We start from the raw sequence: 15,133 nt of genomic DNA on the forward strand, positions 1-15,133 counted from the left end.
GGCTCAACTGGAAAGACGCTCGGCTGCAGCCAGGAGAGACACTGGGCAAGAGGGGATGGAAAAGCTGATGGGCTCTAACCAAAAAGTGAGTACCGCTAAATCAATTGATGGTGTCGGTGGGGGGTGGGCAAGCTGTGTCTGAGAAGAAGGGTTGCCAACTCCGGGTTGGGAAATACCTGGAGATTTTGGGGGCGGAGCCTGAGGAGGGTGAGGGAAGGGACTTCAATGCCATAGAGTCCAATGGCCAAAGTGACCATTTTCTCCAGGGGAACTGATCTCTATCAACAGGAGATTTCCAGCTAGTACCTGGAGGTTGACAACCCTGCTTCCACGGGAGCCACAAAATGGCTTATCAAGGGTGACCTTGGGCTAGTCACAGCTCTCGTAGAGCTCTCTCAACCCCGCCTACCTCACAGGGTGTCTGTGGTGGGGGGCGGATGGTAGGGAGATTGTAAATACATCCAACAAGGTGATTGTAAGCCAGTCTGATTCTACCTTAAGTGGTAGAGAAAGTTGGCTTATAAACAACCAACTCCTCCTCCTCCTCCTCTTCCTCTCCTTCTTCTATAAAACTATTGGAGGGGGGCGGGAGATGTGAATATCAGGCAGAAAGAAGACAGGAGGGGAACTGCCTGCCCCTTCCCCAGAACCCAGTACTTTCTGTCTTGGCCCTCCTCCCAAGCGCAAAGAAGAGATTATAAAATTAAACAACCACAAAAACCATTTTGAAAAAGGAAATGGGTTGCCAGAGGAAGCAGCAAGAGTCTGCAGGGTTCCCCCCCCCCCCATGACTGTTTGGATAAATTGGCCTGTTAATTAAAAGCCACGCCATTAATCCACATGGAATATAAAAGTTCTGCGTCAGATTGCACGCTTGGAATAAAATATAACCAATCATTGCTGAGTTTGGTGAAACAATTAGAAACGGCAAAAGCGCCACTTCCCACACATTGTTGCTGTAGCGGTAAAAATCAACGGTTGTTCGTTTTAACACCCAGCACCGTATTTAAAGGGAAGAAACATGAAGCCCCTTTCAGTCTGAGAGGCTGCAGTCAACAAGAGCAATTTGGGTTCTAAAACGTATCTGTAGAGCCTTTCAAAGAGCCATGTGGCGTTGCCTTCTCCTTACAACAGCCCTGCAAAGTTTACTTATTTCATTTATTTAATTGCACAGTTGTAAGGGGCCCGCAGGGTCATTTAGTCCACCCCGCTGCCAATGCAAAAAATACATCTGTAATATCCCTGACAACTAGGTGTCCAATCGACACTTTAAAACCTCCAACAACAGAAGGTCCCAGATTCAATCCCCAGCATCTCCAGTTAAAGGGACTAGGCAAGTAGGTGATGTGAAAGGTTTTAAAGCCAGTTGATGGCTCCATTTGGCCATCATAGATGGTTTCCTTTAAAATGGCAGTGAAGGTTAGGCAAGAACTGAGCGCTTTTAGGGGAGGGGCAGTGGCTCAGTGGTAGAGCATCTGCTTGGCATGCAGAAGGTCCCAGGTTCAATCCCCGGCATCTCCAGTTAAAGGGACCTGGCAAGTAGGTGATGTGAAAGACCCCTGTCTGAGACCCTGGAGAGCCGCTCCCAGTCTGAGTAGACAATACTGACTACACCAGCGTGGTGTAGTGGTTAAGAGTGGTGGTCTGGAGCAGTGGAGTCTGATCTGGAGAACCGGGTTTGAATCTCCACTCCTCCACGAGCAGCAGACGCTAATCTGGTGAACCGAGTTGGTTTCCCTGCTCCTCCACATGAAGCCAGCTAGGTGACCTTGGGCTGGTCACAGCTCTCTCAGCCCCCCCTACCTCACAGGGTGCCTGTTGTGGGGAGGGGAAGGGAAGGTGACTCTAAGCCAGTTTGATTCTCCCTTAAGTGGCAGAGAAAGTTGGCATATAAAAACTAACTCTTCTTCTTTGATGGACCAAGGGTCTGATTCAGTATAAAGCAGCTTCATGTGTTCAGGATTCACCGGGGAAGAGAGAAGGGAGCCAGAAGGACTTTTCTACTCATGGGTGAGAAAAATGATATTTTAGGAAGAGAGACTAAATTATTAGCCTGGGTCAGTGGCTGGGTAGACGCCTTTGAAATGTGGTGTTGGAGGAGAGGGTTACGGATACCCTGGACTGCCCAAAAAACAAATCAGTGGGTTCTAGATCAAATCAAGCCTGAACTGACCCTAGAAGCTAAAATGCCTAAACTGAGGCTGTCGTACTTTGGTCACATTATGAGAAGACAAGAGTCACTGGAGAAGACAGTCATGCTAGGAGAAGTTGAGGGCAGCAGGAAAAGAGGAAGACCCAACAAGAGATGGATGGACTCCATCAAGGAAGCCACAGCCCTCAGTTTGCAAGACCTGAGCAAGGCTGTCAAAGATAGGACAGTTTGGAGGACTTTCATTCCTAGGGTCGCCATGAGTCGGAAGCAACTTGACGGCACTCAACACACACACACAGTGGCTGGGATGTTCTCATGATCCTTGTGTCATCTAGCGTGTGTGAGCGGGAATGATTCCACAGGCAGTGTGTCATAAAACGGGACTTGCGATGCCGCAGATGGCTGACTTCTGATCGAGGGGCGCTGCGTCAGTCAGTGTACGCCACAGACTCTTGGCTTGGATATCGAAGCCAGTTGATCGGAGCAAGCAAGAGCATGAAGACTTTTAATGTCCCTTCTACCCAGCCTCTCTCCCTTACATCGTTCACGTCTCCATTTCCCCCCGCACAAAAACCCTGTGAGATAGGTAGGTTACGCAGAGAATATAAGGGCGAAAATGCATGGTCGCTTTAGCCTCCTTTATTCCCTGTTTCAGCCAGGATTCAGCCAAGATCAAACGCACTTTCAGCAAAACGCATGCGTTCGATCCTGGCTGAAACAGGGAATAGAGGAAGCTAAAGCGACCGTGTGTTTTCGCCCTATGACTGGCCCAAAGTTACCCAGCAAGCAAGAGAGCCGGTGTGGTTTAGTGGTTAAGAGCAGTGGTTTGGAGCAGCAGATTCTAATCTGGAGAACCGGGTTTGATTCCCCACTCCTCCACATGAGTGGTGGACGCTCATCTGTTGAACCAGGTTGGTTTCCCTGCTCCTACACATGAAGCCTTCTGGGTGACCTTGGGCTAGTCACAGCTCTCTTAGAGCTCTCTCAGCCCCACCTACTTCACTGGGTGTCTGTTGTGGGGAGGGGAAGGTGATTGTAAGCCAATTCGATTCTTCTTCTTCTACTACTACTACTACTGGCCCTAACAGGAAGTTTCTGGAACAATTCTTTTTTCTCTTTTTTTTTAATAGTTGAGTATTTCAACTCCAACTGATACGCTGGGTGTATTATTTTTGATTTTTTCCTGTTGTGAGGGATCATGATGTGTAATGACAATTGTGTGACAGATTGAACAAACTTCAGTTAGTTTCAGGAGGGTGGCCGGCCGTGTTGGTCTGCAGTAGAACAGTCAGATCTGAATCCAGGAGCATCTTAGAGACCAACGAGATTTTCGGGCTATGAGCTCTTGGGAGTCGAAGCACCCTTGGCCAAGTATCCGGTTTATGTTTATTTATTTATTTATTTATTTTAAAAGATGGCTGGAACGGAATTTAGATCAAGTTTCCAAGGTAAATGCACTGAGTTTAGTCTGGAGAAGGGGAGGTTGAGGGGGGACACGGTTTATCTCTTTAAGCATTTGAAGGGCTGTCACTCAGAGGAGGGCAGGGAGCTGTTTCTGTTGGCAGCAGAGGATAGGACTTGCAATAATGGGTTTAAATTGTGCGTGGAAAGGTACCGGCTGGATATTAGGAAAATGTTTTTTTACAGTAAGAGTTGTTCGACAGTGGAATCACCGGACATAGATGAATGGAAAGAAAAATTAATGGAATGTGTAGGGCTAAAATGACTGATACGGTAAACAGTGATATGACCTATGAGCAGCTTTATGAAAAATGGAAATTATTTTATCAATATGTTGAGGTTTAATTATAGCTAACAAAGTAAGAGAGTAGTTGCTATTTAACTGTAGTGAAACCCCATTAAATTTCATATTTGGCTAACTATCCACTATCCTGACTGTACAGACACTAAATATGCTTGATGTGTTTGATAAGGCGATTTGTTTTCGGTCGTATGATTAGTAATGTTAAAATGATTTCTTGCAAGGTGGGTCGCTATTTTGATTGCACAAATGCGTTGAACAGCATGGCAATGTAATCTGTTTGATTTGCATTTTTTATTTTCTGTCTCTTTAACTGTATTGCCGATATCCCTATTTCCCCCTTTTTTTCCTTTTGTATCCCCCCTATATAGAAAAATAAAGGGGGGGAAGACAGTGGAATCAGCTACCTAGGGAGGTGGTGAGCTCCCCCTCACTGGCAGTCTTTAAGCAGAGGCTGGGCAAGCACTTGTCAGAGATGCTCTAGGCTGATCCTGCATTAAGCAGGGGGTTGGACTAGATGGCCTCTATGGCCCCTTCCAACTCCGTGATTCTATGAAATGTGGGCCCCTGATGCTCTCACTGTAGAAATCCAGAGCAGTCCATGAACACATGAAGCTGCCTTCTACTGAATCAGACCCTTGGTCCATCAAAGTATTGTCTACTCTGACCGGCAGCTGCTCTCCAGGGTCTCAGGCAGAGGTCTTTCACATCGCCTACTTGCCTAGACCCTTTAATTGGAGATGCTGGGGATTGAACCTGGGACCATCTGCATGCCAAGCAGATGCTCTACAAACTGAGCCACAGCTTCTCCCCTAAAGTCATAAGAACTCATGAAGCTGCCTTCTACTGAACCAGACCCTTGGTCCATCAAAGTCAGTATTGTCTACTCTGACCAACAGCAGCTCTCCTGGGTCTCAGCTGAGGTCTAGTCATGATGCATGATGCATACCTATTCTCTCCAGGATCAGAGGAGTGTGACTATTATCTTAGGTGCTGTGGAACAGAGGCAGGATAAATGCTGCGGCAGTCTCCTTGTTTGTGGGCTTCCTGGAGGCACCTGGTTGGCCACTGTGTGAGCAGACTGCTGGATTTGATGGGCCTTGGTCTGATCCAGCAGGGCCTTTCTTAGGTTCTTATGTCTTTCCCATCACCTACCTGCCTAGTCCCTTTAACTGGAGATGCCGGGGATTGAACCTGGGACCTTCTTCATGTCAAGCAGAGGCTCTACCACTGAGCCACGGCAGCTCTCCAGGCTTGGAAATGCAACGGTCTTGTGTTAAGGCAGGCAAGACTTCCCGATCTCAGTCAAGGAATAAAAACGCCAGCAGACACTGAGCTCTGCCTTGAAAATGTTTTATCTAAAATGTCATTTTAAACGGGGGGGTGGGGGTAGGGAACGATAATTACATGTATTGTTGCTGTTTTTCTAATCGATTGTCAATATATCACATGGGTCGGGGGCCATTTGTTCTTCAAAGCACCGGCCTCCGGGAGCGAATTCTCCGGCAAGCCATCCTTCACCAGAAGGCGCATTTGGCTGCATTATTCCTGCCCCCCTTCCCCCGAACGCCCCTCCATTTTAAGGCTCTTAAGTCTCGCGCAGGGGAAATGGGATCGATCCCCATCCATCTTCCTGTCATATTTCGCTTTAATAGCTCAACTCCTCCATTCCCCACCCCCTTTTATTTTGACAACCGGCCAGCGAAACCACAAATCCAAGAGCAGGGAGAGCTTAATGGAAGCGTGGGGGGCCAGGGATGGGCCGACGGCTCCTCGGGGCCCGCGCTGACGGCACCAGCTCGCGCAGAACCGGCTAGCCCGGTGTAAGCAAACGGGCCGCCTAAACTCCCGGACTGGACATGGCAACCCTCTGTTTCTTGGACAGCTCCAGGTTTATACGTAGGGTTGCCAACTTCCAGGTACTAGTTGGAGATCTCACACATGAAGCTGCCTTATACTGAATCAGACTCTTGGTCCATCAAAGTCAGTATTGTCCACTCAGACCGGAAGCGGCTCTCCAGGGTCTCAGGCAGAAAAGGGTCTTTCCCATCACCTACTTGCCTGGTCCTTTTAACTGGAGATGCCGGGGATCGAACCTGGGACCTCCTGCATGCCAAGCAGAGGCTCTACCGCTGAGCTCACAGCCCCCTCCCCATGGCTCTCCAGGGTCTCAGGCAAGGGTCTTTCCCATCACCTACTTGCCTGGTCCCTTTAACTGGAGATGCCTCTGGGGATTGAACCTGGGACCTCCTGCATGCCCAGCAGAGGCTCCACCACTGAGCTCACAGCCCCCTCCCCATGGCTCTCCAGGGTCTCAGGCAGGGGTCTTGCCCATCACCTACTTGCCTGGTCCCTTTAACAGGAGATGCCGGGGATCGAACCTGGGACCTCCTGCATGCCAAGCAGAGGCTCTACCACTGAGCCACGGCCCCTCCCTCTCCTGCTGTTACAGCTGATCTCCAGCCGATAGAGATCAGTTCCCCTGCTTTGGAGGGTGGGCGCCGTGGCATTATTAGGGCTGACAGGTTGCCCTGACCTGAACGGTCGAAACTAGCTTATGCACATCAGATCTGGGAAGCTAAGCAGGATCAGCCTGGTTAGTGTTTGGATGAGACCCCCGAGGAAGTCCAGGGTGGTTATGCAGAGGCAGGCAACTGCAAAACCCCTCTGTTCGCCTCTGGCCTTGAAAACCCTACTGGTTCTCCATGAGTCAGGTCCCTGCTTGAGAGTTAAGAGCCTTAAAATGGAGGGGCGTTTTGGGGTCGGGAATAATGCAGCCAGATGCTGCTGGGGGAGGGAAATCTGAAGACAGGGGTAGATACTAGGGTTGCCAACCTCCAGGTAGTTCAAAAGAATAATTCACCAGTGCTGTATGTGGGCTATGCAAGAAAAATAAACCAGCACTGGACTAAACCTCTCAACATGGATTGTATATCTTCAGTTACAGTGTGCAAACACTTACGACATACAATCTATAAACATACTATACACATAAGAAAACCTACTCTTACAACAATACAAAACAAAACAAATAAGTCCATACAAGTTTCCATAAACTTGAACAACTAGCATTTTCTTTTGCTGACAAAATAGCAGTCCAACTCCCTCCCCCTGCTTAGGAGTTGGACTGCTATTTTGTCAGCAAAAGAATCGATGAGTTACTTTTGCAACCATGATAAAATGCTAGTTGTTCAAGTTTATGGAAACAGAAAATCTGTATGAACTTATTTGTATTGTATTGAACTTGTATTTGTATTGAACTTATATCTGTTTTGTATTGTTGTAAGAGTAGGTTTTCTTATGCGTATAGTATGTTTATAGATTGTACGTTGTAAGTGTTTGCACACTGTAACTGAAGATATACAATCCATGTTGAGAGGTTTAGCCTAGTGCTGGTTTATTTTTGTTGCATAACCTCCAGGGACTAGCTGGAGATCTCTCTCTATTACAACTGATCCCCAGCCAATAGAAATCAGTTCATCTGGAGAAAATGGCCACTTTGGCCATTGGACTCTATGGCATTGAATTCCCTCCCCTTCCCAAACCCCGCCCTCCTCAGGCTCCGCCCCAAAAACCTCCCACTGGTGGCGAAGAGGGACCTGGCTACCCTATTGATGGGGCCTGGAGGTGGCACTAGGGCCTGATCCGGGACTGCCTCTGCAGGTAGCCCAAGGCACGCTTCCCAAAAGGGCCTCAGCTACAGGGGGGATAATTCCTTACATGAAACCTTCACCGCATCAGCAGACGCTGTTTTATCTACTACTTCTATGCATTACCCCCCTTTTTCCTTTCAGACTTTCTGTCCTGCCAGCAAGGACTTCCAAGGTGGCTTGTGGATCCGCTTGCGGCCTAAAAATAATCACCGATTAAAAAAATGCACCAAGGGATTAAAAAAATGCACCAAGGCCCTGGAGACGGCCGGTGAAGTGCTCCCCCCCATTGTCGTAGAGTCCAGTGAGAGCAATGAGGGCAAGGAGGTTGGTTCGAGCTTACGGCTTGCTTTATTGGCCAAGGAGTCATAACCGGGTGAGCCAGGATCCAGACAAACAGCTCCGCGATCCTGTTACACCGAAGCAGGGCAGATGCAAGAGGTTTTATAGACATTTGACATTCCAATGCAACAATGATACATTTTCTTCACATCCGATGTTAGCTTGTCAATGCAACGTCATTAGTTTCTTCAGTGCGTGCGTGATCCTTGCTACATTAATGAATGGAGCCTATCTTATTGAGCAGTTCAGAGGGTTCCCTTGCAGGGTGAAGCGAAAGTATAAAAAAGGAGGAATAGGTGGGAGGGAGGCTGTTGGAGCCGTCCCTTATGCGAGGGGAAAGTTTCCAGCCTTATGAATGTGTGTGTGCCTACGTGCTTGGTGCTAATAGGAAAGGGGGGGCACTGGGAAGCGGCTTCTGCCAGCTGATGGCTTTTGCGAGTCAGTGGCTTATGCATGTATCTTGCGTGCATATCATACCTGTGATGCAGGTATGATTACTCAGGCACAACACCGGCCAGGAAAAAAGCAGCAAAATGCCATCCAACTAGAGACAGCAACCTTTAATGAAGGAAATAGAAATGTTCTTGTCCACGCGTCAAAAGCAAAGCCAAGATGTTTTGGGGATCTCTTTGGGGGGAGCAATTCCAGAGTCGCAGTGCCACCACCAAGAAAGCCCCGTCCAGAAAACTCATAGGGGCCTCTCTGACTGAACTTAGAGTGGTACATAGGAACAAGGAGGAAGGAGGAGGAGGAGAAGAGTTGGTTTTTATATGCCGACTTTTTCTGCCACTTAAGGGAGACTCAAACTGGCTTACAACCACCTTCCCTTCCCACAACAGACACGCTGTGAGGTGGGGTGGGGTGGAGAGAGTGTGACTAGCCCAAGGTCACCCAGCTGGCTTCATGTGGAGGAGTGGGGAAGCCAACCCGATGCACCAGATTAGCCTCTGCCGCTCACGTGGAGGAATGGGGAATCAAACCTGGTTCTCCAGATCAGAATCCACCGCTCCAAACCACTGCAAGAATCCGCTCCAGAATCCACCGCTCTTTTTTTTTAATTTTTTTTATTAAGTTTTATAACATACAAAAAAGAAAATAACAATAAGACAAAAAAAACTAAGATAACAATAAAAAAAAACCCAGGAGTATCAATATATATTCGTTAATACAATTTTAAAATATAATTGTCAAATCTTATAAGATATCCCCTATCCCACCACCCCATGTGACCCTTCACCTGACTTCCGCAGAAGTGTCATATCAGTTTTAAACTTATTGTTAATATAATGTATAGATATTAAATAAGACTAATTTCTATAGCTCACTAAGTAACTTAATAAAATCCGTTTTTGCCAGTTTATCCCAATATGTGGCGGCCTTTTCCCACATATTTTTAAATTCTTCCATATCCTTTCCATGAAGGAATTCTGTTAATTTGGCCATCCTCATATAAGTCCATAATTTCTCTCTCCAATCATTTATTGAAGGTTTATTCGCTTGTTTCCAAATTTTTGCAATTACAATTCTTGCAGCAGCAAAACTATATTGACAGATAATTCTGTCATTATTATTCAAATTTCCTTGTGGGATTCCTATTAAACAAAATGCCGGTTTTCTTTTTACACTGATCTCCAGAATCCACCGCTCTTAACCACTACACCACGCTGGCTCTATTGCTGAGGAGCATTAGGCTAAGAGGGTGGGGATTAGCCAATAAAGGCCTAGTGTTGCCAACTCTGGGATGGGAAATTCCTGGAGATTTGGGGGTGGAAGGCAACAATTGGGGAAGGAGCTCAGCAAGGTATAACGTCACAGAGTCCTTCGTCCAAAGGTGCCGCTTCCTCCAGGGGAACTGATCTCTGTAGTCTGGAGACCAGTTGTAATTCTGGGAGATCTCCAGGCCCCACCTGGATACTGGCAACCCTTGGAGGCCCCAGGGCCAGACCCCCCTGCCTCCTTTTCCAAGCCAGAGGCAAGAGAGGGGTGTGATGGGACTTCTTTGGTGGTCTCCCATCCAGGTACTAACCTGGGCTGACTCTGCTTCGCTTCCTAGATCTGATGAGATTGGGCTAGCCGGGGCCATCCAGGTCAGGGCAACTCAGTTTAGGATCATGCTTTATTTCAGCAGCATTTGGAAGTGAGGCCTAGTAAGCAAACTCTTCCGCCATGTCTAGGATTAATTTAATTTGGTCAGGCTGGTCGAGGGCTCGGAGTTTGAGCCCTGATGGTTTATTACCGGAGTTGGCCCTTGTGGTTTTTTGTGTTTTTAATATTCCTCTGCGGCACTTCACACATAGACCAAGTCACATATAAAGTCAAACACGGGGCCAGCATGGTATGGTAGTTAAGAGCGGTGGAGCGGTGGACTCTGATCTGGAGAACCGGGACTCCCCACTCCTCCACATGAGCGGCTAATCTGGTGAACTGGATTTGTTTCCAGATGGGTGGCCTTGGGCTAGTCACAACTCTCTTGGCCCCACCTACCTAGCAGGGTATCTGTTGTGGGGAGGGGAAGGGAAGGTGATTGTAAGCCGGTTTGATTCTCCCTTAAGTGGTAGATAAAAGTTGGCATAAAAAAACCAACTCTTCTTCCTCCTCCTCCTCTTCTTCCTCCTCCTCTTCTTCTTCCTCTTCTTATCCCCCTGCCTCCTTTTCCAAGCCAGAGGCAAGAGAGGGGTGGCTATCTGTGGTGGGGAACAGTGGGGGAGACCACAAATCCACGCGTCTCTACAGGGCCTGCTAAAGCAACCCCTTGCGTTCTCTCTCTGCTGCAGGTCTGGCGTTTAAAAAAAGAAAAGGTGCAAACCGATCTCCAGCCCCCAAGCAAGAGAGCGAGGAGTAGACCGACACCGCGCGGAAGCCTCCGAACAAAGCGCACGCCTCTCGTCGCCGGGAAAGGACCCCCATCACAGCGTGCCTTCGGCTCATTCCTCTCGGCGCTCGCCAGGTCTCTCTCGCTGTCTTTGGCAATGGTAGAACTCACACTGGTGAGGTATCAGGATCCGGTGGTTCTAGACTTGCCAACTACCGCCTGAGGGTCACGCCTCCGATTGGGCCGTCGGCTGACCAACATCTTGCTTCAGGGAGGTCAGCAGGGCCGGAGAGCCGCTCCTTCCGTCAGTGGCCGAGGGCAGGCGCAGCCAGAAGTGAGATTGCACATTCTCTGCCCGCTCAAAGTCACAGGACTCCCCGTTCTCCAAGCAGTGGGGCCTTGCTGCTATTTCCCTGGGTTCTGGCGAGGGGTCTCCAAGGCTGCTCTGGGTCAAGACTGGGTCCCCCCCCCACTCAGGACTAGAAACTTAATATTTTTTAAATAACAAAAGCTAGTCTTTTTTGTGCTTTGCACTTGCTTACACATGCCCACTGCTATTCTATGATTTTATGGTTCATGAACACACGAACACATGAAGCTGCCTTATACTGGATCAGACCCTTGGTCCATTGAGGTCAGTATTGTCTACTCAGACTGGCAGCAGTTCTCCAGGGTCTCAGGCAGAGGTCTTTCACATCACCTACTCGCCTAGTCCCTTTAACTGGAGATGCTGGGGATTGAACCTGGGGCCTTCTGCATGCCAAGCAGATGCTCTGCCACTCAGCCACAGCCCCTCCCCATACAAATAACATCACACATGCCATGTCTTTCTGTCGCATGTTTTCTTGGGAAAAAAATTCTGTAGAAACAAATAAAAACTTCAGTTAACGTTTTTATATTTTGTACATTAAAAGGCTTTCTAAATACTGGGTTGCCTTCTGCTGCCATAACTCCTACCAACTGCTGGATGGTTCATCTCCCTCCCTCTCCATACTGCCTTCAAGGCTCTACTGTAAATTCATAGAATCATAGAGTTGGAAGGGTCACCTAGGGTCATCTAGTCCAACCCCCTGCACAATGCAGGAAATTCACTACCTCCCCACACCCCCAGTGACCAGAAGATGGTCAAGATGCCCTCCCTCTCATGATCTGCCTAAGGTCATAGAATCAGCATTGCTGACAGGTGGCCGTCTAACCTCTGCTTAAAAACCTCCAGGGAAGGAGAGCTCAACACCTCTCGAGGAAGCCTGTTCCACTGAGGAACCGCCCTGTTAGAAAATTCTTGGCTAAATCAGAATTTGACTCAAGGTTCAAAAGCCTAACCTTGGGATTAGGGTTGCCAACCTCCAGGTGGTGGTTGAAGATCTCCCGGAATTACAACTGATTCCCCAGGCTGCAATAGATCAGTTCCCATGGAGAAAATGGCTGCTTTGGAGGGCGGACTCGGTGGCATCGTACCCTTCTGAGGCCCCTCCCTTCCCCCAAACCCACCCTCCCCAGGCTCTGCCCCCAAAACGTCCAGCTCTTTCCCAACCCAGAGCTGGCAACCCTCGCTTCAACCCACGTTCGCCTCTGGAGTTCCTGTATATTCCCAACGACCCTGCCGATTCACCCCCCTCCTGAGCTCAAGACCCAGAGGAGGGAGAGGCAACCAACTTGGAAGGCTTGAAGAGGGGAGTGGACATGTTAATGGAGGAGGCTAATGGACGGGCTATCCATGGCTACTAGTGGAAATGGATACTAGTCATGATGCATACCCATTCTCTCCAGTCTCAGAGGAGCGGGCTTATTATCTTAGGTGCTGTGGAACACAGGCAGGAGGATGCTGCTGCAGTTGTCTTGTTTGTGGGCTTCCCAGAGGCATAGGGTTACCAGCTCCAGGTTAGGAAATACCTGGAGGTTTTTGGGGTGGAGCCTGAGGAGGGCGGGGTTTGGGGAGGGGAGGGACTTCAATGCTATGATAGAGCCCAATTGCCAAAGCAGACATTTTCTGCAGGTGAACTGATCTCTTTTGGCTGGAGATCAGTTGTAATAGCAGGAGATCTCCGGCTACTACCTGGAGGTTGGCACGCCTACCCAGGCTCCACCCCCAAATCTCCAGGAATTTCCCAACCCAGTGTTGGCAGCTATAGAGATGGGGGGTGAGGTGTCTCAAAAACACTTCCGTTCTAAGCACAGAGTGGTTAAAAAACCATTAGGTAGTCAATTGGTCAAACGGACTGATTTTAAGCCCTCCTCATGCTCTGCCCCAAAACTCTCCCGCCAGTGGCAAAGAGGGACCTGGCAACCCTAATAGGATGCCATAGAGCAGTTTCTGCAAGGGAACTGACCTCTGTAGCGTGGCAATGTCGTAATAATACTGGGAGAACTCCAGGCCAAATCTGGAGGTTAGCAAAACCGTAGCACTATGGCTAAATAAGGTTTCCATGAAAATACAGGTCCCATATTTATATTACAATCTAATCTAATTGGACATTCCACAGCACAGCGCTTAAACATAATGTTTGAACTCTTGTACTGCAAATAACAGTAATTTGGATTGTAAATAAGAATCCTATATATTTTTGATGTGATTCAATAGCAACCTTATGGTGCTTATTTGCAATAATTGAAAGTCTTAACCAAGATTTAATAGCTCGTGGACTCTTTAATGTGTAATATATAGCATATGTGGGACCAAGCATTTGTACTTTAGATTAGGTTGTAATATAAATATAGGACCTGTATTTTCATGCAAACCTTATTTAGCCCCAGTGCTATGTTTTTGCTATCTTCCTACTTTTTGGCACAAGGTTTTCTTCTTTTTTGATGACATTACAAAGCTGGAGGTTGGCAACCATACCCTCCTGCCTTGCTGCACGTACACTCACCTCTCGCCGCCCCCATCTCGCACTCGGCACCTTCCCCTGCCTCTCCTCCCCGGCATGCACTTTTTGCTAGCAGGTAAGGCGCTAACTAGGATTCCTGTTTACCACCATCCAAGCCTGCAGCCCAAAGCGAAATCTAGGGCACCGCCGGCTGACGGTGGTGTTTTTGGAATAAGCTGTTTGGATATTGGATGAGAGCAGGATTAGGGGCGATGGCTGACAGCACTTAAAAATAATTTCTGGTTCAGAGCTGTGTGTGTGTGGGGGGAGGCATTGAGCTGGACGGGCGTCAGACATAGCGGGAGGTGGATGGTACGGGGTGGAGGGGTCAAATAGACTTGCTAAGCAACCAGAAATTTGCTGGGTCCGCATGGAAAAAATCAACTCCCATCAGACATTTTTTTTTGGGGGGGGGGTGTTTACACAACTTATCCTGAATTTAAAGCAGTTTACATAAAAAAGCAGTCAAACCAATTCAGATCACAATTAAGTGTCAGTCGTATCAACCGGTCGAAACACAGCCAGTTCTGCACCCAAATTCAAAGCCAGAAAACAGACTTCTGCCAGGAGCCAAATGTTCCCCAGCATGAACTGTTGGCGTGCGATCTTTCTAATCCTCTCTCTATAAAACACCAGACACAGTTTCCAGAATAATTCAAACATGTCAATAAAAATTCTATTGAAAAATCAATACCCAATAGAAAAATATGGGGTGTAGTGGTTGAGGTGTCGGAGTAAGACAGGGCCATAGCTGGGGGAGGGGGGGCGAGAAGAGCAGGCACTGCCTCAGTGGCATGCAGAGAGCAACCAAATGCAAACAGCAGCCAAAATGACCAGGGGGCTAGAGCAATGACCCTAAGCGGTTATAACGCTTATGGCTGTTTAGCTTGGAAAGAAGGCGGTTAAGGGGAGACATGATGGAGGTCTATAAAATTAGGCATGGGATGGAGAGAGTGGACAGGCAGAAGCTTTTCTCCCTCTCTCATAACACCAGAACGTGGGGTCATCTGCTGAAGCTGGAGGGGGAGAGATTCAAGACAGAGAAAAGGTAGCATTTCTTCACACAACGCATAGTTAAATGGTGGAACTCCCTGCCCCAGGATGTGGCGATGGCTGCCAACTTGGAAGGCTTTAAGAGGAGAGTGGACATGTTCATGGAGGAGAGGGCTATCCGTGGCTTCTAGTAAAAAATGGATGCTAGTCATGATGCATGCCTATTCTCTCCAGGATCAGAGGAGCAGGCCTATTATATGAGGTGCTGTGGAACACAGGCAGGATAATGCTTATTTTCATATGACATTCCAGTTTCCTCTACAATGCACCCTGACGCAACTCCTGGTCGATGCCATGAATGAGCTGGGTTTGCCGTTGATCTGGCCCTCCCCAGGTTCTAGCCCCAAATCTCCAGGAATTTCCTAATCTGTAGTTGGCAACCCTAAGAACAGGAGACTCTTAGGGGTGTAGTAAAATGGAATTGATCAGGAGGCGGCTTTTACTGAAGGGACCAGGGCTGTAGTTCATGGCAGTGCTTATAGTCCACATTCCTCT

This window comes from Euleptes europaea, chromosome 3 (genome assembly GCF_029931775.1).
Source record: "Euleptes europaea isolate rEulEur1 chromosome 3, rEulEur1.hap1, whole genome shotgun sequence".
Taxonomy (NCBI): domain Eukaryota; kingdom Metazoa; phylum Chordata; class Lepidosauria; order Squamata; family Sphaerodactylidae; genus Euleptes; species Euleptes europaea.